Here is a 21,941-nt window from a genome sequence, read left to right on the forward strand (position 1 = left end):
CTTATGCTTAAATTTGCTATCAAAACTAAAACTAAAGATTCTATAGTCTCAGTTGCATAACTTCACTTGAGTAAAGACTAGAACTAACTGATCTGTGGGCCAAAAATTGTTCAAGATTAGCTGACAATAACCTCTAAAATTTGCAAAACAAGTGTTTTCGAGCACTGGTAATCTTGGGACCTACCTTGATAATGTTTTGAGTTTTTATATAACATGCTGATTTCTATGTTAGACAGGACAGGGAAAAAAAGTTTAAAAAAAAAGCCAAAATGTATATGGTACATAAAATGCTTTGAAAAATATTGTCAAGATTTTTTATTAGTTTTGTTTCGTACCACCACAGAGACTGATGTACCTTCAGCACAGCAATTCACTCTGGCCTCCAATCTCCACAGACTTCAGCATAATCAGCTTTACGTACTGTGAATGAGGTCATTGCTTTTTTCCTTTAAGTCAGGTTGTGTGTGAACATGATTGAGGAATCACAGCTTTAGGAAATACTGTTGCATAAGGGGGAAGCTATAAGGATTCATACTATCTTTTCTCACTTTCTACTGCTATCAGCTATGAAGTTTCTATCTGAGCAAGTAGACTTGGTGAGCTTTTTCTTGAGTAAAGACTGTGAGACAGAAGATTTAGTCCCTTTACTCCACGTGCCTCTGATTCAAAGAGGTATCTAGAAGCTGGAGTTTCAGTGGTGAGTTCTAAGAGAACAATTCCCTCATTTACCTACTAGATAGCAAATTTTTTCCAGAAAATGTACTCCAAAACAACAGGAATTGATATATCCACAATGCACAGGCTATTGTGTAAAAATAATTAATGAGGTAAGAGTTAGCAAGCACTAGAGGGAGTCAAACTCTGCAGTCAACTTATGGTACCCCTACACCTATGTCTGCTCAAAAGGGGACTTGTCTGAGCTACAAATTGCTTTCCCCTCCATGTTCCCTTAAATCTGAGATACCTGCTTCCCCTCAGCAATTCCTGTTTACTGCCTTAAGCAGTGAAGTTTGACATGTATCTCAGGTTTGATGCATTGATTTTTTTGAGTTAATGATCTACTTCCCAGCAGTGGCATGGCTAAACTCCCATGTTTCCAATGGAGAATTGAACTGTTCTAAGGACTTTTATAATAGAAGCAACAAAAGAAGAGATTTGAAAGGTTTCTCCTTTTCAACGAGCTTTGCAAAGAACACAAAAGAACTGGGCAATCCAATTTGGAAAAAGAAGACGCAGATAGAATGTACCTTGCTTAGACCACATCATGGTTTCCCCAAGAGACCTCAAATTAAGCAGGAGTTGCCTTCTGGCTTTTCCAAAGGCAAGGGAGGAAGATAATGACTTGATGACTCAAAGACAGCCTTTCCACAGCAGTATTCAACAACGATTTAGGATGCTACATTTTTAATGCCACAAAGATAGTTGCTGCTTATATTTAAGGTAAAAAAATATATGGGAAATAATCTTCACACTTGAATTTCCAACTGTTCCACTATAAGAATACCATCAAAATTTTATTCTACCCATTAAATATTATAGTTGATTATTTACCAAGAAATATCTAGACAACAAAATTCTAAGAAAAAATCTGGCACCAATCATAGTCAAATACTACATTTGTGCTTGTACCAGTATGGCTAAATGAAGGCTCACATGTCTGTCCTAGTGATGGGTGCTCCTTTTTGAGCAAAAGTACACAGGATGATTTTCAATTAGAAAATTCAATGAGATTTACCTCCCTTCCAAAAAGCTAATTATGTTGTTGTTATTCAGATAGGAGCACACAAAAGACATCATTATCCATTTCTAAGACATAAAAAGCTGGCCATTCCTCTGCTGATTTTCCCCCCTATCTTTTGGAAGCAAAAATCTCTATTTGCTCTGCAGTTTTGGGGATAAAACAAAAATTGTCAGTATTATAAATATTTGTTTTAGATATCAGTTTGTTTGGGGATTTTTTTAGTTTCATTTAACGTTAAAGGATTGTTAATAACATTCAGATAAGTGTAATACACATCTTAAAATACAGTACCATTACCTCCAGGTTTGTTTTTTACTATCCTGCTAATGTGACTCGGGTATAGTGAGTATAACTTAGGATTCCTGAGGAAAAGGCAAGTATATAGATGACTGTGCAATATATGTATAAGGATTAGAATGATAGTGTCTGGAATTGGACATTAACCTTTTCATATCATTGCAAACACTCTTCTTGCAACTGGATGTCTCTCAGCCTAACTTCATCCTTCTTCTTCCTTTCTAGTCTCTCCATTTGCATCCCTTTCAAGCCTGGACAAGCAGATGAGGTTGTGCCTGTTTGATTGGGTACTGACTATTGCTTCTTACATTATAACTTCATCTTCCTTCAGGGATACTGAGCATATAACCATGTTTTAGTGCTACTTTTTGGAGGAAAGCAAGACCAAAGTTTTTCTTTAAAAATCACTGAGTTTCTTCAGTCCCCTATTCTGGTGTCAGGCGACCAAGCACTTTGAGAAAAGTGGATCTTATTTCACCAAGCAGCTATGAACTTGGTGAAATACAATTGCTTGCAGTCAGGGTCTTTATTTTCCTTTTTATGCTCAAAAAGACACTACCTGAGCTGAGGGCTAAGTGCTTATTGCAGGCATTTTAGATGTCACTAGTATTCAGAACTTGGTGTGTGAGGCAGTAAATATTACTATCTTTTTTCAGACTCCTCTCACATATATCGTCGAACAAGTTCACTCACAGCAATTTTAGATATGGTGAACAACACCAAGATAAACTTTATGTTACCTCTGCAAAAGTTAACAATTCCTCCACTATCACTAAGGATCTATTCACAAAAGACCACAGTTGAAATGTAATTCTTTGCTGTCACTTGCATTACATTTATCCAGCTATTTATCTCCTGCATGAGTTTTCCTTTCCCAAGAGCAGACAGCTTGTAAGAAAGTATTTTAAATGAAAGTGATATACATTTAAATATAACACTTTTCTGAGAAGTAATTTACCCTTCATTCTTTACTAGCCATAGAATTCAATAGTTCTGAAATGCTGTACATAATGAATACTAACCCCACAGGGCTAAGCAATAATTGCCATTTTTCTGTCTTAAAGATTGCAGCTATTATTTATTTATAGCATAATAAACCCAAGTTGTCATTCACACCATGACCATGACCACAAGCCACCTTTATTCACCAGTATAAAAGAAAACTCCTCAAGGGATAGATTTCTATATGCTAATTACATGAAAAATATTAAAGGAACCATTTCTCATAATACCAAAATACTGAGGATGATGAGGCAAATGCCATGGAGGAAAACAGAAGAAACTCAGCTCACTTCAGTGGGCTTTTTCTCAGATATTACTGTAATTCATATGCACTCTGAAAAAGGAATGCTATTCTTCATATTGTCCAGTCCTGGTCAACTTTCAGCATCTTTCAGTGCCTTTTCAGCAGCTTTATTCCTGTCTCTGCCTTACTTGAAGAACTGGAAAAAATAGCACAGATCCATCCCTGCAGGAGGTGATAACTCCTGGTGCTGCAGCTCACTTCCAGGATACACAGCAGTGGAGCAAGATCTCTTGTTCCTCTGGGAAATAATAAAATCAACCACTTAAAATCTGTTGTTCATAAGCCATACCCTTGCCAGCTCCAAAAAAACCACAAATACGAACATGCATTGCTAGAGGTAACTGAGTTTTGTCATGTATTATCAGAGTTCTCACCCTGGGAACAATAAGGTGATTGCTTTCTCTAAATATGTGTGTGCATCCATGTGTATTTTAACATATCTATGCACAATAAAAGTAGGGAGTTGCTATCTCAAGGAGAAGTAATCAGTGGAAGCTATGTATCAGTGAAGCCATTTTGATGAAAAACTCAAAGAAAAAAAAAAACAACAAAGTAAAAACAATCTCAGATTCTGTACAGAGACTGCACATGCAATTTAAAAGCATTCTGAGGGGCTTTAGTACATTTTCTGAACTTCAGCGGTCTATATATTATGACTATTTCATTGTTCAAATAAAGATAATTGAAAGAAGCAGGCCAAAAGTAAATTTTTAATGCTAATAGATCTTTGATTCATATCCAACGAAATTTTTGCATTTTTATATGAATATATGTATTTTACATCCATTATTGCTTAGAATATAAGAATTTAATGTTAAATATATTAACTTTGGATGTTAAAATTTTACTATGCTGATCCTAATGCTGCAAGTTATTTAAACACTGAGCTCATAATTAAGTAAAGAAATACGTAAATAATTTTTAAAACTTACAACTTCTAGCCTGATTTTCATCAGCACTAAGCTGAATTTCCAGCTGGATCCAAAAATATCCGATATTTTATGAAACTACTCTATGTCTCAGGTTTAGGCACTTGGGTACATTTTCTTAAGTAAAATTGATATTAATTTACATTGATGAAATAATCTTGCTTAGGAAAGCATTTATTCATCCCACAGAGCATAAGACCTTTTCTTAGTATTTACTTAGACACTTGACAGGAAGCTCACGCATCTCCTGAAGTAAGCAGGTGATTTATGTCAGCTAATTAACTTCCAAACTGAAGGACAAGAAGTCCCTTTCTCCTTTAGGAGATTTTGATGGAAGAAAGCTTCTCAATGGAAAATATCTGCCTGGAAAAGATTTGGCTGAATCTCCTGGAGCAAACAGAAGAAGCAATGAAATCCATTGCTGAACAAATGGTAGGTTTCTCTAAATTTGTTCTTCCAAGCTGAATTTAAATGTCCATATCAGTGCATGGAGCATTCAGCACTCCCAATTACATCATCCACCCACTGATGCTGTAGCTTCTGACTGGCTTCAGATCTCCTGTCTCTGCACATTCACTGAAGTCCAACTCCCCAGAAGGTTAATTCTCCTTATAGTCATTTATGTAAGAGCCTTTGAGATGATCCAAGAAAATGCCATTCTTTTAATCTTCAATGTCCTCAATACTCTGAACTGTTCAATGTAGGGTGATGGCAATGAGTGGATTTTGGCTTCCTCCTTATCATTCCTGCTCTGAAGATGTGGGACCCCATAATGGGGCAGGTAAAAACATCACTATTCTTTTCAGATGGCTTTTTAAAGACTTATAGATTATTCTGTTGTATTTCCATTTTAACCGTAGATGTATTTTCTTAAAAACACATACAGCTAATTTGCAACACTAAGGTCACAGACAAAATTTGATTATTAAACTACAAATTCAAAGCATTTTGTCCTTCTGTAGCCTACAGGACAATGTGACCTTCAAGAATATGTGAATAGGAGAAAAGTTTTCTCCTTAGCATATGCACTTTTAGTCACAATAAGCAGCCTACACATGATAATATTCCAAGTTCTGACAAATGATAAAAGGGCTGATTATTCCTCTTTCTCTTTCTTCTTTTCTTACTGATTTGGTAATGGTAACTATTCAAATGTCTTTGCATGCTTCATTGTCATCATTTTTAGCTTTTCCCTGTCCTCTTCTTTTGGATAAGACTGTCCTAATTATCTAGTGATGATGATACATGTTCTGAGTCTGAAAAGAGAGAGATCTGAGAGCTAAATAAATCAAGCTGCCTCTAACTGTGACTAGTATTGACATGGGTTGTGAATCACATATTTTGCTTCAACAACCAGCACTGGGTTTCACCTCAGGCTTTCTTTAGGGTGATCCTCTTAGAATTTGAAGCAACCATGCAGTGGTCAGCAGTACACACAATCATTTCAATATCAGAATATGGTTTAAAATAATTTTGCCCAGACTGCTTCCTTTTTATTAAAAAACCCTAAAAAAATTTATTCCTTCATTACTTGGCAAATCTGTGTTATTTTATTTGATTCTGCCTAGTAGCTGGGCCCAACAAAGTCATTTGAAGGATCATAGGGGAATATTAAGGACAGATGCTTTTATTTACATCAGGCAGGGGGTGAAGGTGTAAGTAAAATTAAAATTAAAAAATTTAAAATTTCCCAAATCTGTAAGATAAGTTCATTGATGTACATTTAGTGACCAATGGGTCTGAAATTCAAAAACACATCTGGGAGTACTCACTTTTTTCATGCTTGGCAAATGTCCTGGATAACAACATTTGTTAAAATAGGAATATGAGTGTAAGTACTGCGGGTGAATTGAACACAAAAAAAAATCTGAGCAGGTATTTACCTTTACCTGACAGATCACAATGTAATCTCTGAATTACAAAGAGGTTTCTGAAATGATGAAATCATGTTAGAAAGATAGATAAATAAGTAGATAGATAGATAGATAGATAGACAGACGGATAGATTTATGTATGTATGCAATTTTGATTAAATTGCTCAGAAAGGTGGGTTTGTGTTACCAATGTCAGCCAGAGCACCTGGGCTGCTGAGATATTGCTGAATCTGCTTATGCTATGGGATGGGAATCTACAGAAGAGGAAAATAACAAGAAGCTTAGTAAGCCAGGAAGGAAGGCAGAAACTGTAATGTTTTAGTCAGTGACTACAATTCAGGAAGCCTTGCATTTTACCTGTGGTTAGAGATGACCTCTGTGCCACAGGAGGAGAAAGCTGAGAGCTTTTCAGGTCATCCTTAATGTAACCCCACCTTTTAGTCTTCTGCCTTCCCCACTGCACATATCATAGCTTGAGTTCAGAACATAATCTCATTCCACCTGCTTGTGGGTCTAAATTTAGACTCTGTGTCTTATGATGCAACCTGTTGTTATGTACTAGCATAAAATCATGGAGAAGGATGGGACATTCGAAGGTTATGTAATTATCCTCCTGTTATGAGGCTTATTCTTCCAGCCATTCAAAGACAGAGAAAATACAAGAATGGATTCTGCAGGAATCCATTCCAATGCTTTGTTTTTTAGAAGGGAAGAAGAAAGCCAAAGAGATTTTTCTCTAATATCTGATCTGCTACTTCCTATTGTCTACTTAAATTCTTACTTGGCCACAACACCAGCAATTCAATCATTTGCTTCTTCATAGCTGCTTTGATATATTTGAAAATATTATCATTCTCTCTATTATTCTTCTCCTCTTTCATTTACATAGTCTGTTTTATTCAATCTTTCCTTGGAGGTCTGTGTTTTGTAGGACTCCCATCAGTTTTGTTTTCTGTTTTGACCCCTCTTCACTCGGTCAAAGGGGAGAAATTATGCAAGCCAGGTTAATTTGAACTGTACCTAATTGAAATACTTGCCCTCACAATCGTAGAGAAGGATTTCACTAGTTATCAATAATCTAAAAAATAAGGAAGTTCATGTGTATTTTGTGGGAAAGCAGCTCTGCTGATGTAATGAAAGCCAAATTAGGACTGAAGTAGTTTACTGATTTATTAACAATATGTAATTAACCAGCAATAAGTGAATGACATGCAGGAACCGCATCAGTACCACATCAGTAGACCCATGATACTAGATAATAACTAAATGCTAATATAGAGTTAAAGACTTGTGAGCATATTTTGGAACATTAAGATTAATTATAACGCATATCAAGATATTCTACATGTCCATGCACACAATTTAACTCATGTTCCCTGCCTGTCACCAGCCTGTGTGACACCAGCCCACTCCCTTTATGCGTGGAGAGAGGAGATTCCCTGTCTGCACAGCCCTCTTGTGAGACATTTGGATGTCCCAGCTCTGCATGTACTTCTGCTGCTTCCTATTGTCTGGTGATGCACATGCTGGCAAGGAATCATCTCAGGAATGCCAACACACATGCCCCCACATGTTGGTTCCCTGCTTGCTGCACCCTATGGTCTCCACATACATATGTATGTATAAAAAATACTGAGTTGGAAAAGACTCACAAGGGCTCATCACTCCTGGCTCTGCACAGGATATCTCAAGAGTAAAAACATGTGCCTGAGAGCATTGCCCAAATACTTCTTGAACTCTATCAGGGCTGGTGCTGTGACCAGTTCCCTGGGGAGCCTGTTTCCAGTGCCCTCTGGCTGAAGAACCTTTTTCTAATATCCAACCTAAACCCCCCTGACACAACTGACACAACTTCAAGTCATTCCCTTGAGTCTTGTCACAGCTCACAAGAGAGGGGGCTGTTGCCTGCCCCTCCTCTTCCAGTTGTGGGGGAGCTGTGTAGAAAGTGGTAAGGTCTCCACTCAGACTCACTGCTGCCCTGGCTAGTGCAGGCTGCTCCTGGTGACCTCGAGGAGGCTGCACCATCAGTCCCAGGCAGAGATGTGATGGGATGACTACCACCACTGTCAAACCAGAGGCTGACTGCTGCTTTTTTTTTTTTCAGTCTAGAGTTCCTTCCCTTCATTACAATTTACTGCACTGTGATTGTCAATGGCTGAGGCAGTAGCAAATGTTTTATTCTGCTGACTCTTCTCTGAGGCAGGGACATTTTGAGTGGACGACTTGGTGCACTAAAATTTTACTGCTCATGTCCTGAGGTGAGCAAAAAAAATTAGCCCCACTTATTCATCAAGAATCCTGATACCAGACTTCTCAATGTTGTGAGCAACTACATAGTCTTTATCTTCTGTTTACTCAGTCCAAGGCTTAGTTTTGAGACCAGTGGGCACTCTATATAAACCAGTTGGTAACTTTTTTATGTCCTGTGAAGTAGGGCTGATATCACTTACTCTTCAGTGATCAGACTGCATACCATGCTCTAAATGACACAGACATTATAATGTTACCATGCTCTCAAACAGAAATAGAAGCAGATAAGAAACTGTACTTAATTTGGTATTTTTAAAGATTGAGTGGAAGACATCCCCGCTGAGCATAGGAGGGGATAGGTAATTTATATATTTCTTTCCCACAGGGCTCTACAATTTATGTTTCCTGAGAGCAAGAAAGTTCTGGGATTCATAGTTTTCTATTCTCACTCTAAAAAAGGGAGTTCATCTGTTAACAAAAGAAAAAAAACTTATTTGCCTTCTCCTTGCCTCACCTTTATCTCTGTCTTCCTTCCACCTTGGAAATTCTTTATTCCCCCTAACAGCCTCAAATTATTATTTTAACTTTAGTACCTGGTTTTCATCTCTGTCTGTACTGGAGTCCAAGCTTTATCTTTCTATGTATGTTTACTACTGTGTTTTTCTGTCTCTCCCTTACCGGGTATTTGATCACCACCTTTACTTTCCTGCAGCTTTCTTTCCCCAATCTGCTTTGCTCTTCTGTCCAGTAGTAAGTTCCTCTGAGACTGAAAGTGATGGAGATTCATTGATTTCAATGTAGTTTTTCAAAACTAGAATGGTAAAGGCAAGGCACAGATCTGTTTCAATTGAGATCTTTTTGAGTACAAGGTGAAAGCACATACAGGGTAGGCACAAACTTAGAGAAAATTCATTGAGAAAAGTTAAACCTCTAATCATGCCTAAACTGTAATTTTTTTTTCTTTTTTTATTTTTGAGTCAGGGTAGATTTTCTTAAGATAAAAACATGGTCATGCCTAATTTAACAGCACATCTCTAGCTCAGAACATTTGATTCTTAAAATATTTCAAATAAAAGGACAGAATTTGATCTTTAAATTAACAATACCAAAAAAATGAGAGATCATTCCCTATAATGCTACTGCCTTTTCATGCCTCTTTTTTATAGGGTTGAAACATTGCAATGGATATATACCCAAATTCACTTAAATCTCTATCTAGGTAGGAAAATTGCAGGTAAATGCTCACAAGTAGTTCAACTGAAAGTTCTAAAGATAAACATCTAATAACTGTAATAATACTTGTCCAGCCTATGTGAAACACCACTTACTATGGGGTTTTTTTGTCCCTGATAAGGAGTTATTTACCTCAGCAGAGATATCAAGACCAGGTAATAGCAGTGCATGACTCCAGAACTGAGATGGGTAAAGGCAACTTCAGATTTCTATGACATTATAAAGGACCTGACTAATTTCAGCAGGTCCATGCAATGTGCACTCATCCACTTATGCTATGTCTGTCAGTGACGTTATCTTTCTGAGGGTAGTAGTACTTGTGGTCATCAGTCATTAGTGATTCATTTTTCCCATCTCACTAGATGTAGTTTGTATTTTATAGCTGTTCTCTGTCACCTACAATAAATTATTTCCTCTCTCTACTACTGACTTAAAATTGTTGGATGTGTCCAGGTCTAATTTCATTAATGCATATCTTGTGCTGGCATGCAGGAGGAAAGAGGTCTGATAATATTAGCTAAAAAACTTAGATCAGGTTCTTTTTGCTAATGCTGTCTGGCATCTGTGAAGGCAAATCCAGCTGACATCCACAATGTTAATCTTATTAATTTTTTTCAAAACATATCTGAGAAGGAAATGCACATTGCAGAGTCATTGCCTTCTTTTTGTACACAAAAAAAAAAAAACCCAATCATTTTGATCCCTGTCTGATTAGATAAAAAATTCTTATTTTCAACTCTGCTTTTTATTACACAGGAAATTTTTAACATTTACACTCACATACTGAGAATCAATTTATGGATAAGAGTAAAAATAGTAAGCAAGGTCCACAAACTTTGATTCACTAAAGATTTCTTTGATGGGAGCAGGAAGGAAAGAGAAGGTGAAAAGCTATCTGACACCCTTATCACCAACATGCAAACTATAGATCCCAAGAGCCTCCACTGAAATGTTGACTTAATGACCAAATCCACAACGCTCCACAAACAACCCAATTTACAGCATTGTCAGGTCTCTAAATCCAGATTCCTATTACTTCTGCTAGCTATGTTTGAAGATAGCCTTAAGTAATCTGTAAAATGTATGGAATTTTATTGTCTTAGGCTAATATGAGTCTCTTGGTGAGATAGGTAGACCCTTTGGCTTTAAAATGTGTATCTCACAAGTATATCACAGGCATGGCTCTCAACACTTCCCTATGAAGCCTGATACTCAATCATGGACAAGAAATTTCTAAAGCAGGGTGAATGGATCAATGCGCTGGCTTTCATCTGGTATTTGCCTTCTGAGAACCTTCTCTATTTCCTTGGGGGTATGTACACAGAGTAAAACTACTTCTGTGGTGCAGCACTTATAAAAGCTATTTCTTTTTGTAGAAGATTGCAGAAAGAAAAGTAGAAAGGCATCTAATTATATTTTAAACAGTTGGTGACGTATTTTTCTGTACTCTACTTAAATCGTGTGCACTTTCATTCTTCAAATATGAAAAAAAAATCACCTTGAATGTGTACAGCTATTCAGGTATCTTCTATAATGGATTCTCAGTTTTATTATTAGTGAAGGTCATACAAGAGTTTTGCTTTACCCAGTTGACTTCTCAAATATTGAAGGTTAGAATTTTCCCATCTAAGAAGTTCAAGAACAGCACACCAGGACCAAAGAATACTCTAGCCTCATTAATTAATCAAGTCATGTCACAGCAAATCTTGTTAATCCATCCTCAGAGGAAACTCAAGTGATGTTTCAATTCTCTATGCAAGAATAGACAGAATAGTGAATAGTGATAGTGTTATACAATTACAGAAAGATGGGCAGCACTTGAAGATCCCAGAAGCTAAACTATTTTTCCCCCCAACACCAAGTAAAAGACTTTTTTAGATGTGATTTTTTTTCAAATTAACATATTTAATGGACATAGCAGGATTATATTTTCATGCTAAATATAGTATGGTGTAAATAAATTTTGGAAATCCCATTACTTTATAAAACCAGCCTATTTTGGCATCTTTTATCTATTTGAAGTCACAACAGAAAAATGCAGGTGTTCACAGAGTTCTAGGAGAGCAACAATTACTGGGTATGCAAAAACAGCTGTTACATTACTCTTTCTTGGCTAGTATCAGCATTTATTCTCTAGCCCTGAAAAGAATCAAATTGCTTACTCCAATTATCAGGCTTATAGAGTAGTATTTTGGGTTTTTTTACAGGATAACCAAACATGTAAAGTCTGAGATTTACAAACAATGCTCTTCATTTAGTCTGATTATCTGACCTTTGTCTTGACAGTTAATGAACACCCTTGTCCTAATACTGCCAAAAATCTGAGCTGTACATAACAGATGAAGAGCCTCTCAGAAGTCAGGGGATCATTCTGATACTTTATGTTCAACATATTTGAATAAATAGCTGAGCTTAAATCAGCGATTCTCAGAAAAATGTTTGTATGTACATTACAGATGCTACCTGTATGAAAGTAGGAATACTCCACATTTAACCTAATAGAACTTAAGGAGGGTACAGCTGAGGCAACAGTTCTCCCACTGGGTCAATTCACAGGAAAAAGTTTCACTTTTTCTAGCAAAGCTAGCTGTTAATATTTAAAGATAAAGGAATACATTTATTTGGATTTTTAGACCAAGAAAAATCATTGTAGTGTTCATAAAATCATTGCCCTGCTTACATCTCAAGGTCCCTGTCCAGATGTAGATGTTCTTTCCCAACTTTGCCTGAGGCTCTTCTGATAGCTCTAACAATTACATGTGAAATTACCCCTCAGATGGAAGAACCAGGCATCTGCAGCATGGGTCTGATCCAAAGATCTGTGAAAGCAATGGAAAAACTCCAAGCAGTGCAATCACTTGTGGATCAGATCCCTGAATTGTTAGTGATGAAGCACTGTATAAAATGTCAGCCCCAATTAATCTATGGCAAAATTCCCACTCTGTAGGGTCAGGACTGCAACTGTAAATTTTTTCTCAGTTATCTATACTCCATTGATCCCAGTTGCTTTCCAGCTTAACGCATCTAAAAAGGTGAAGGTTATTTTCAAAATTAGTCATCCTTTTCCCATTAATCCCAATGTTTCTACAACTGCTGTTGTATAAAATGATTTCCTCTTTCTTTTTAATTTTAGTTACTTTTACGTCTTCCTAAGGAACAACTGTCAATAAAAATGTGTATTTATATTTGCAGTTGCGCTCTTTTCTTAAGTTTGCATCCCTTTTTAAGTTGCACTACTATTCATGGAACTAAATTATGCATTCATAATTTGAGCTCCAGGATTTCCAACCACAGATTTTTAATGCAATGTGAATATTTATATCGCAAGCATGTGCGTACTACTTTAATCAGAGATCAGGAAAATACATTTTGGGATTTATAACTAGTGTCTTATATCATTCCAGATGAAGGATCCTGTGGGCCAGATCTTCAGATGGTGTCTGGAGACATGGCTTCAGTGATCTCATTCAGCTCATGGATCTCTTCCTACCTTTCCTTATACAATTCTTTATGAGCTCTGTATGGAATTAAAGCATGGAGAAAAAAACCAAAACAATAGCTCAAACTGAATACATATGAAAAGATTTTGATGCTTTGTATTTAGTGAAGTAAGCTAAATTTACTCCAGATATTCCCACTTCTGATCTATACTTAGCATATTATTTACACTTAAGTGCCCTACCTGCTCCTGTTTAAGATAAAATCTCTGTCATGACTAGTTAATTAGTTTATCAGGCACTCCATTTTGATTTTTTTTTTTTTTTTTATGCAGTTACCTTCTTTCTAAGTGTCCATTAACAGGTTCAGAAGTTAAATGTAGAGTCTCTTCTCAGGTTCACTGACTGACTCATCTTCCTCTGCCAGGTTATGACCCTTGCAGTCCCCATCAAAGCCTCACTCTGGAGATTTCACACAGATATCTTGAGAATTGAAAACTGCAAAGATCTGTTCTGTAGCTGTGGCTGGAACAGGAGCACTTCCCATGTGATTAAAAATAAGCAAACCAGGATGAGCTGATGCCAGACTGAAGAATGGTCTCCCTGTGACCACCCTCCTGACTACATTTTATTATGACACATATACTTTTCTTTTACAGATAGTCATGCCACCACTCTCCAGCATCTTCTCTGTTAATTTCAGTTAAGTAAACAGGCCTGAAATTGCTACTAATCTTTTCATCAAAACTTTTCTGCATCAGTACATTGACGATAATAATTTTGCACTGCACTTACATGCCAGCTTCCAAAGACTTCCTATAAACTTGCCCTCAGACTCAGATAGATTTCCTCCTGCCAGAGGCTTGAAGAAAGCTGAGAGAGATCTGGACCATTCCACCTGAATTTACAGCTGAGGAGGTTGTATGACAGATTTGCTTTTAATCCAATCTCCACTGCCTTCAACCAAGCTCTTTCCTATCTCTGAACTTATTTCTCAAAGCTCAATGCACACATAAAATATAAAATAAATATATTTTATATATAAATAAATATATTTTATAAAATATAAAAATTCTCTTTGTTTATAGGTTAATATAAAAATAAAAAACCCCTATAGGTGACAGGGGACGTACAGCCTGTACCACATTATATACACTTATGTTGCTTGCAAATTTCCCACTTGCTGTTTCCTATTCTAAAATTTTGAGGAAAGGTCCAATCTTAGAAGCCATAACACAGGTTTACACAGTCATTTATCAGCAGCCACATACTGGAATGATCTTTGAAATTCTCTTAAGTACCACTTGTCCATGGCATTCAGCTGTACTGACACTCAGCATAGGTTTGTATAAATTTATGAAATCATGACTAAAGTGCATCCCTTATCAGTGAATGCTTTTAAGATAGACCCAATTTTCCCTACTATACATCAGTATTATGAAGATTGCAGAATGACCATTAGGAACATAAAAATTTGAGGGACCATAAAGTCCTTATAAGAAACATAAACAATCTAAAATATTTGTATGATTTTGAGTACCTATTTTAAAAATATTTCTCATCCCTTCAAGCAGCAATATTGGATGGGAATTCAGAGGATCAGTGAATTCTATTTTTGGAAAATTGTTAGTAAGAGGATTGAAGTAATGTGCAGATAAACATAGAAAAAAATGAATAATAGAATACCCAAGCCGTTGCTAACCAATCATCACAGAGTAGTATTTTTTAATTAGTAGTATCTAAAAAGAAATCTAATGTTTCACAGAAAAAAAGATAATTCATTGAGGAAATGGTAGCTCATCACAACACTCCCCACATTTGGATTTACTTTTCTTCCCTTGCACATAGCTGTTAAGTTTATGTACTGGTGCTAACTATAAACTACAAAAACAGGAAAACATAAAGAAGTTATTTCCACATCATTTACAGTCTGCTGGTTTATTGATTTTCTCTACATCCTGTACATCTCACATTTCACTTGAACCATTTGTTTTAGATTTTAAAAGAAAAGGTTTCCAAACAAATTAACTTTACTAAGGCTTTAACATGTCATTGGCTAGTCAGTATTATATTAATCTCTGTAATGCTAATGTTTACAAAGCACGAGTATGGGGCCAAATCTTGATTGCCCTCTTCACACCATCAGTTACACTGATTTTAATGACACCATTAACATTAGTACAGCTAGCAAGATCTGGTTTCTTACAGCTGTCAGCATGTCTTTCCAAATAAATTCTTGTAATTCTTCCGTTTATAAAAGCTGAGATTTTATAAACTGCAGTCACAATGTTTAGCTTATGTCCTTCTTTCACTGAGCCAGGCATTTTGAGAGATTCATAAATTTCTTATTATGCACATTTTAAGTGTTAGGAGTTTAATCAGAGTGTTCTAGAAAAACAGCAGGCACTTTTCTTGTCTGAGCAAGCTCACATCTCAAGAGTCATATTCTTTTAATCTGATTTTACTTTTACATGTGTCAAATTAGTCATTCCATCAACAGTTACACAGCAGACCACTGTCAGGTATAGATGCCAGGAAATCACACAGTGCTTTTCATTTGGGGACTTGCCTTGCAGGCTTGCTGTGTTCATCCTTCCTGGTGCTGTGCAGTGAAATACATACATACACAACTTGGGGTTTAATTTAATGTTCATTCTTTACTCCATAGCAGCATGCAGAACTAACTACTCTGAGAGAGCCTGAGATAGAAGAGAACTGTCACTGCCCCAAATCAGGAAAAAATTAATGGGATGAAAAAAAAATCTTCTGCTTAATATGTCTGTGGATCAGAACGTGTTGTCCACTGCAGAAAACAGAGATTCAGATCCATCTCCTCCTTTCCTATCTTTGCCTGATATGGGGATAAAAAGAGAATGTCACAATGCAAACTGTGTGTGTAAAAATTGCTATGCTTCCAGTTGCTAATGCCACAATGAAGCAGCAGCTTCTGCTCTGAGTTCTAGAACCTCGAACCCATAATTGTGCATCAAATGGCAATATTGGTCACCCTCCTCTGAGGCAGAATTAGGGCCTCTTGTGACAAGCTTCTTCTTGTGAAATACAATTACCAGGTGAACTCATGTTCCCTATGGCAGGGTTTCCAAAAGAAGCAAAATTAAAACATTTTTTTCTTGATTCAAGTGTTAGCTACCTTTCCTACTTTATATGATTTCACCCAGCTTTCTCTCTGCTCAAAAGGAAATTTGATATTTTTTGAGAGTAAAACGTGACATTACTTTGATATGTTTTTCTTGGCAAGTATAACTGGAATAAAAATAACCCTTTAACAATATTAGAAGTATCATTGTGAAGAAAATGTAACAAATGCTCTCTAAAAGACATTTGTGCAGTTCATAATAAATATGAGACCAAAAGTAATTACGTTAGATACACAGTGAAACATTTTAGAGCAATATTTTTAGCATTTTTCACCTACATTGATATTATAATACTATTACTTCTACATTATACACAAAGAAAGGTCAGAATATGTGCTTACATTCTTCATTAAATGCCCATATGTATTGTAGAAAAATGGCTTTTCAAAAGTACTTTTAAGGTTTAGAGTAAAGGAGAAATGTCACAAGGAAACATTCCCAGATGCCAGTAGTCATTGCAGCAAGATTTGCTGAACTTAATTACCTAAAATTCAGCACTGGTTTGCTGAAAGATGTGTTGTATTGGAACACAGTTAATTAGCACAGAAAAGCTCAAGGGTCTTCACCCCAATTTATATCACATGGGTAATGAAAAACACAGGAATAAAAGACTTAGGTTACTGTCTACACTCCTGTGCAATCACAGACAATTAAATCATAGATTCTTAACCTAAACTGCACTGAGTACTTCCTTTCAATTTATTGGTGAATCATTGGCACTTTCTCTTCAGATATGATTTTCAAGGCGTATTTGCACCCTTTCAATCTTCTGAGGGGTCTCTACATTCATTGAGTAACTTTAGTCAGGGACTGTTTATATACATTTGCTTTTAAGTCAGTGCTGCCCTTTAAGCTTCAAAAGCTCTTTTCTTTCTAGTGCTTTTCTCTCAGTGCACAGAAATAAATCATATTCACTGTCAGTTTTTTGTTGTCTATGATAAACAAGCAAGGTTCTTTTAAGTCTGTCCCAAGGGATGGACATTCCATTCTCTTCTCATTTTAGTGGACACTTTCTTCATCAATTCTAGTCTGAAACTGTTATCTCTTGAAGGGAGGTGGACAGAATTTTAAACAATCTTACAGAGATCTGATCAGTGCTTTGTACAACACATTCAAAACTCTCCTTTCTCTGCAGAAATGCCTCTCCAAAATGCCTATGAACTGTGTTCACCTTTAGGATGTCATATCACATGGATAACTGGAAAACATTCAAATAGTGACTACCAAGCATTGCAGTTTCCTCTCTCCTTCATTTCCACCCTGTTAAGTGCTATGGTATAACAGATGTTCTTTTCATTAGTCCCTGAATGGATGACTGTACTTTGAATGATTACTTTTTTGCCATTTTTATCACTTCATTTCTCAAAGTTCTACACCTCCTTGCAATATTCCAGTTCTACCTTTATATTTACAATGGTTTTCAGGTTTTGCTATGAGCAAATTTTGTTAGCACACGTCTACCTTATTTTCAGTCTGAGAGTACTATCCCTGGCTTGTGTGAGGTTTTAAGATTTTAATTCCTCACTATATATATGTTTTCATTTGCTATTTCTCCTTTTGCAGAATAATTTACTCTGTTTCAACTTTAAGAACATTAATTGCACTTTAATTTGTCCATGTATTTTTTACCTATTGCCTTTTTTTTTGTTCCTCTGTTCATCATAACTTACACAACTGAAGAAGAGGTTTAATTTAGTTCTGAGTCATAAAGCTGTTTCCTTGACTGCAATTTCACAGCAAGGTGGCCTTTTTCTCCTTCTCCTCAGTTTACAGTAATTTTGTAAATAACCTTTTCATATTTCTTTAACTTTCTTTGGAAAAGGTAACCTAACATAACTGCATTATCTCTGACTTTAAAAACTAACAGATGAGATCAGCATCTTGATGAGGGTCAGTACATGCATCTATTTATGCTGTAACAGTTTTGAAGACTCAATTAACCCTTAAGTTCACAGCAACACAGATCCTTCAAGAAGGAAACTCTGCAACCCCACTAAGACAAGGACAGAAAGGGTCTGTGACAGAAGGAACCAGTGATCAAAATTGTAATTATCTAGGTAAACATGCTATTATAATTTCATGGCCTGTTGTGATGATAAGCTGTAAACAGGACCCCTTGGAAGGTAAAAGCATCAGATGATGGAGCTCCTCATTGAGATTTGCTGAGGGTTTTGCAGGTTTTCTCATGCGTTTCTAAGCAAAAAAAAAAAAACTAGAGCTGTTGCTTTCCGTTAAAAGGATTGCTTATGATTGCCTGGAACCACTAATTTTTTGAAAATTGTGAGTGTTAGCAGCAGGAAATGAAGGTGGAAAACTGCAGTGAGCAGAAGTACATGCACATGCAGGCAGGCACCGCACCCATGCCAAGGCTCAAGGAGCCATCCAGGATCAGGCTACAATGCAGCCACACTCAAACACAGAAGTTTTGATCAAAACACGAATACAACAATGCAAATCACACAACTCAGCAAGGATCACAGTGCTGGACCAGTATCTTAATGTGACAGACATCCCTTATATGGGCTTCAATTTGTCTGGAACTGAAAGATTAAGTTTGGGAAACTTTGAAGCTTCCCTTGACTTAAAGAGCTCTATCTTATTTATTAGGCAATAGGAATGCATTTTACAATTCCTGGAAAACATGCATGCATTTGCACAGGTCTTTCCCAAACTATTTTCCACCTCAGCTGATAGTTTGCTTCTTTGCAGATGAGATCATTGCTTCATGTGTGAGTCCAACATCTTTTTTCCAGAGGTTAGTTTCTACCTTCTTCAAAAGTTATGGAACAAAACCCAGGTTCTCTGGACGTGTCAATAAGGAAGGTTTATTCAGGAATGTGGAATGTCTAACACGGGGAGTTTGCTTTACTAACAGTGAGATTCCTACTCCAGCTAACTCCAGGGTTAAAATTCATCTGCCATGTTGAGAGCTGAGCTTTCCAGCCAATTTATATCAAAGTATATATGGTAGTATATATGGTATTGATTTTGCCCAAATGGTTTATCCTGTCTCTGTGTTCTGGAAATTCATGCTGGTTCTCTCCCCCGGTTCCCAAATTAAGCCTTCAAAATAACCTCTCCTTTCATTCCACTTTCTGCTTCCCTTAAACTTTTGGGGGCATCAAGAGGAGAAGCTGCAATTTATAACTGGCATTCAGCCAGAGTGCTTTGCAAACGGCCCTTCTAGAGAGCTACAGAACCTGTGATGCTTCAGCATGGGATAGATCCTGGTGTGATCATGGTTTGGTACCAGTGTGCATGTGTTCATGCTCTCCTGCCTCATGGTGGGTAGGATGAGGCATGGGAGACAGGAGAAAGGGCCTTAGTGAGAAATCCTTCTATCATAGGTAGTCCTCCTTTGGAGATTAAATAGATTTCTCCATCGTGTAGAGAGGATACCTGTGTGACTCTGCACTTCCTCTTTGCACATCTTCTAGCAGCATGGCTTCAGCGGCCACAGAAATCACAGTCTGGCAAATTGTCACAGCACCCTCCAAACCCCCTCCTAGTGGGGCCTTGGCCCTGGCCCCATGATTTTATTTTTTTCTGTGAAGAACTTTACCACACCCTGCACATCATTAAGATATCAAAAGACACCAATTCCCATGAAACATGTTGTTCCTTTCCTATTCTTTATTTCAAGTACTGATTTGTTCCCAGTTTATCGTTGTTAATTATCACTCACCTTGGCAATGACCATTTCGGCTTGAAAATATTGTCTTGAAAAGAGCAGTATGATACTCTGATTTAAGGGCCCTGTTAGCAACATTAGCATTACTAGTTTAGATGAGTAATACAAAAATCATCTTTAAAGAACTATATCTCTTCTGTCCTCTAATGGAAAGGCCAAATATTAAAGGAGAAGAATGTGTCAGAACAAATAGACTACCTTTTTGGAGATTTATTATGGTATATGTGTCTATGGACTATATTAATTCCATAAATATTAGACATTAATGTTGATTTGTAATATCTGATGTGTCAGTAACTGGAATAAGGATTAAAATATAAAGAAAACAACAAATAATTTAATTATTGGAATTTTTACAGATACTTTCTTCACTTCCTGAAGTCTTGTGCCACTTTCCTTAACCAGAAGCAATATATATAGATTATACATATTATTTTATATCAACTGTGTTCTTCAAATGAAACTGAGCCAAAGGCTAACAAGAGGAACACTACATTTTCTCCTGATCAGGGAGAGAAAATGTGCGTTTTAGCTTGTTATTCAATGCCAATATTTGGTTGTTTGGGTTCTTTTCTTAGTAAAAAGATCTTGTAACATATAAAAATTCTCAAAAATAGGATGAAATACTTACTCTGCTGAAGCAACCATAACACAGCTATTGTTTCTACATCTTCTCTATTATGGACATTTTTTGGCTCACAGTCTTGTCTCTCTAGTTTCCTTATTAATTCTTTCCTCCCCCTGCTTGTCGTTGAAGACAGAGCCTGGGGGCAGAGAAGACATTGATCAGACTGGGAATCCCATGGCCTTGTACTTGCAGCCTGTTGTGCCAAACCCACGGAGCTCTTTGTGGAGAGTTCATTCACTTCCATACCATTTCTTTCACTCTTCTATTGGGCCAGTACCCCATTTTCAAATTATGCAAGAATAAATCCTCTGCTTGCCCCTTTGTCACTATCCCATCTCTTTGTCAATTTAGTCCTTCCAATGTGAGCAGCCTTAGAAGACTGATATATACCCAAAAGCCTGTTCTGATTAATACTGATTTAGCGTACCTTTTTTTTTCCACAGAAGACAAATTACACTATCTTTTCTGGTTTTTTGAGAAAGGTGCATGCAAAACTTTGCAAAATATAACATGCAACATGTTAATAAGGCAGTTTTTAAATTTTTGATAATTGCATACCACAGAAAGTGAAACAGATGAATGCTTTCAATATTCAGGAAGACTTCTCAATTCAGCACTAAACTTTATCTATTGTTTACAGGTTATCACAATCTTTTCTTTAGAGTTCCACAGCACAGAAACAATGTCTGTGGGTGAGACAACAGTGAATATACTGAGTGAATATACTGCACAGCTTGTGACTTAAATAATTTCATAATGATGGGAAAATTAGAGAAGCAGTTCTTTTGACATCTGTAGCACTGCAATCTTCCAAATAGCACAGTGTATTCTCTTATTTTTTTCTCCTATTCAAACAACCTGTAAACTTCTGCAAACATAGCAGAAGGAAGGCTTTCTTATAAAGATGAAACCAGTTTCCCTCCTGAGCTTATATCCAGCAGGCTTTTTTTTTTTTTTTTTTTTTTAATTTACTAGTAGAACCAGTGTATGATTGAAATGGGAGGAACAGGTGAAAACTGCAATACTTTTTCCTATGATTATAAGAGTTATCAGATGGAAACTGTACTCACAACAGTCTTTTGCAGGAAGAAGGAATAAGCAGAAGCTTTCTTCTGTGCACAAAATTCCGGATGAAAAGAATTACTTTGTCACACCATCACTCTTCTTCCCATATACTCCATATTTTTAAGAGGGTCTACAGCAGGTGTCCACACTGCTTGAAAGGCAAGGGTCATTTTTAGTGTAATTTAGAGATACTTGAACTGTTTTCATCTAATCTTTTACAAATAGTGTTAGATCATTAATTTTTAAAAGGTAAAAAATATAGGAATAATTCAATTTAAGCACATTCTGGGACCATGCACCAAAAAATCCTTGCTCCCCACCCTGCCCTGCCC

At 36.6% G+C, this 21,941-nt stretch overlaps 1 long non-coding RNA gene across 2 annotated transcripts in view; it reads right to left on the minus strand.

Annotated features, from left to right (window-relative positions):
* LOC139603163 (uncharacterized) overlaps positions 1–21,941 on the minus strand; it is a 210,528-nt gene that overhangs the window by 52,593 nt on the left and 135,994 nt on the right. For both annotated transcript variants that reach the window (XR_011683593.1, XR_011683594.1), the window contains 2 exons: positions 21,615–21,757; positions 20,548–20,680 (listed from right to left, as the gene is read on the minus strand). This is a non-coding gene — a long non-coding RNA (uncharacterized lncRNA). The remainder of the gene's footprint in view (positions 1–20,547; positions 20,681–21,614; positions 21,758–21,941) is intronic.

This window comes from Agelaius tricolor, unplaced genomic scaffold (genome assembly GCF_023055355.1).
Source record: "Agelaius tricolor isolate 1412-34295 unplaced genomic scaffold, bAgeTri1.0.p SCAF_2, whole genome shotgun sequence".
Classification (NCBI taxonomy): domain Eukaryota; kingdom Metazoa; phylum Chordata; class Aves; order Passeriformes; family Icteridae; genus Agelaius; species Agelaius tricolor.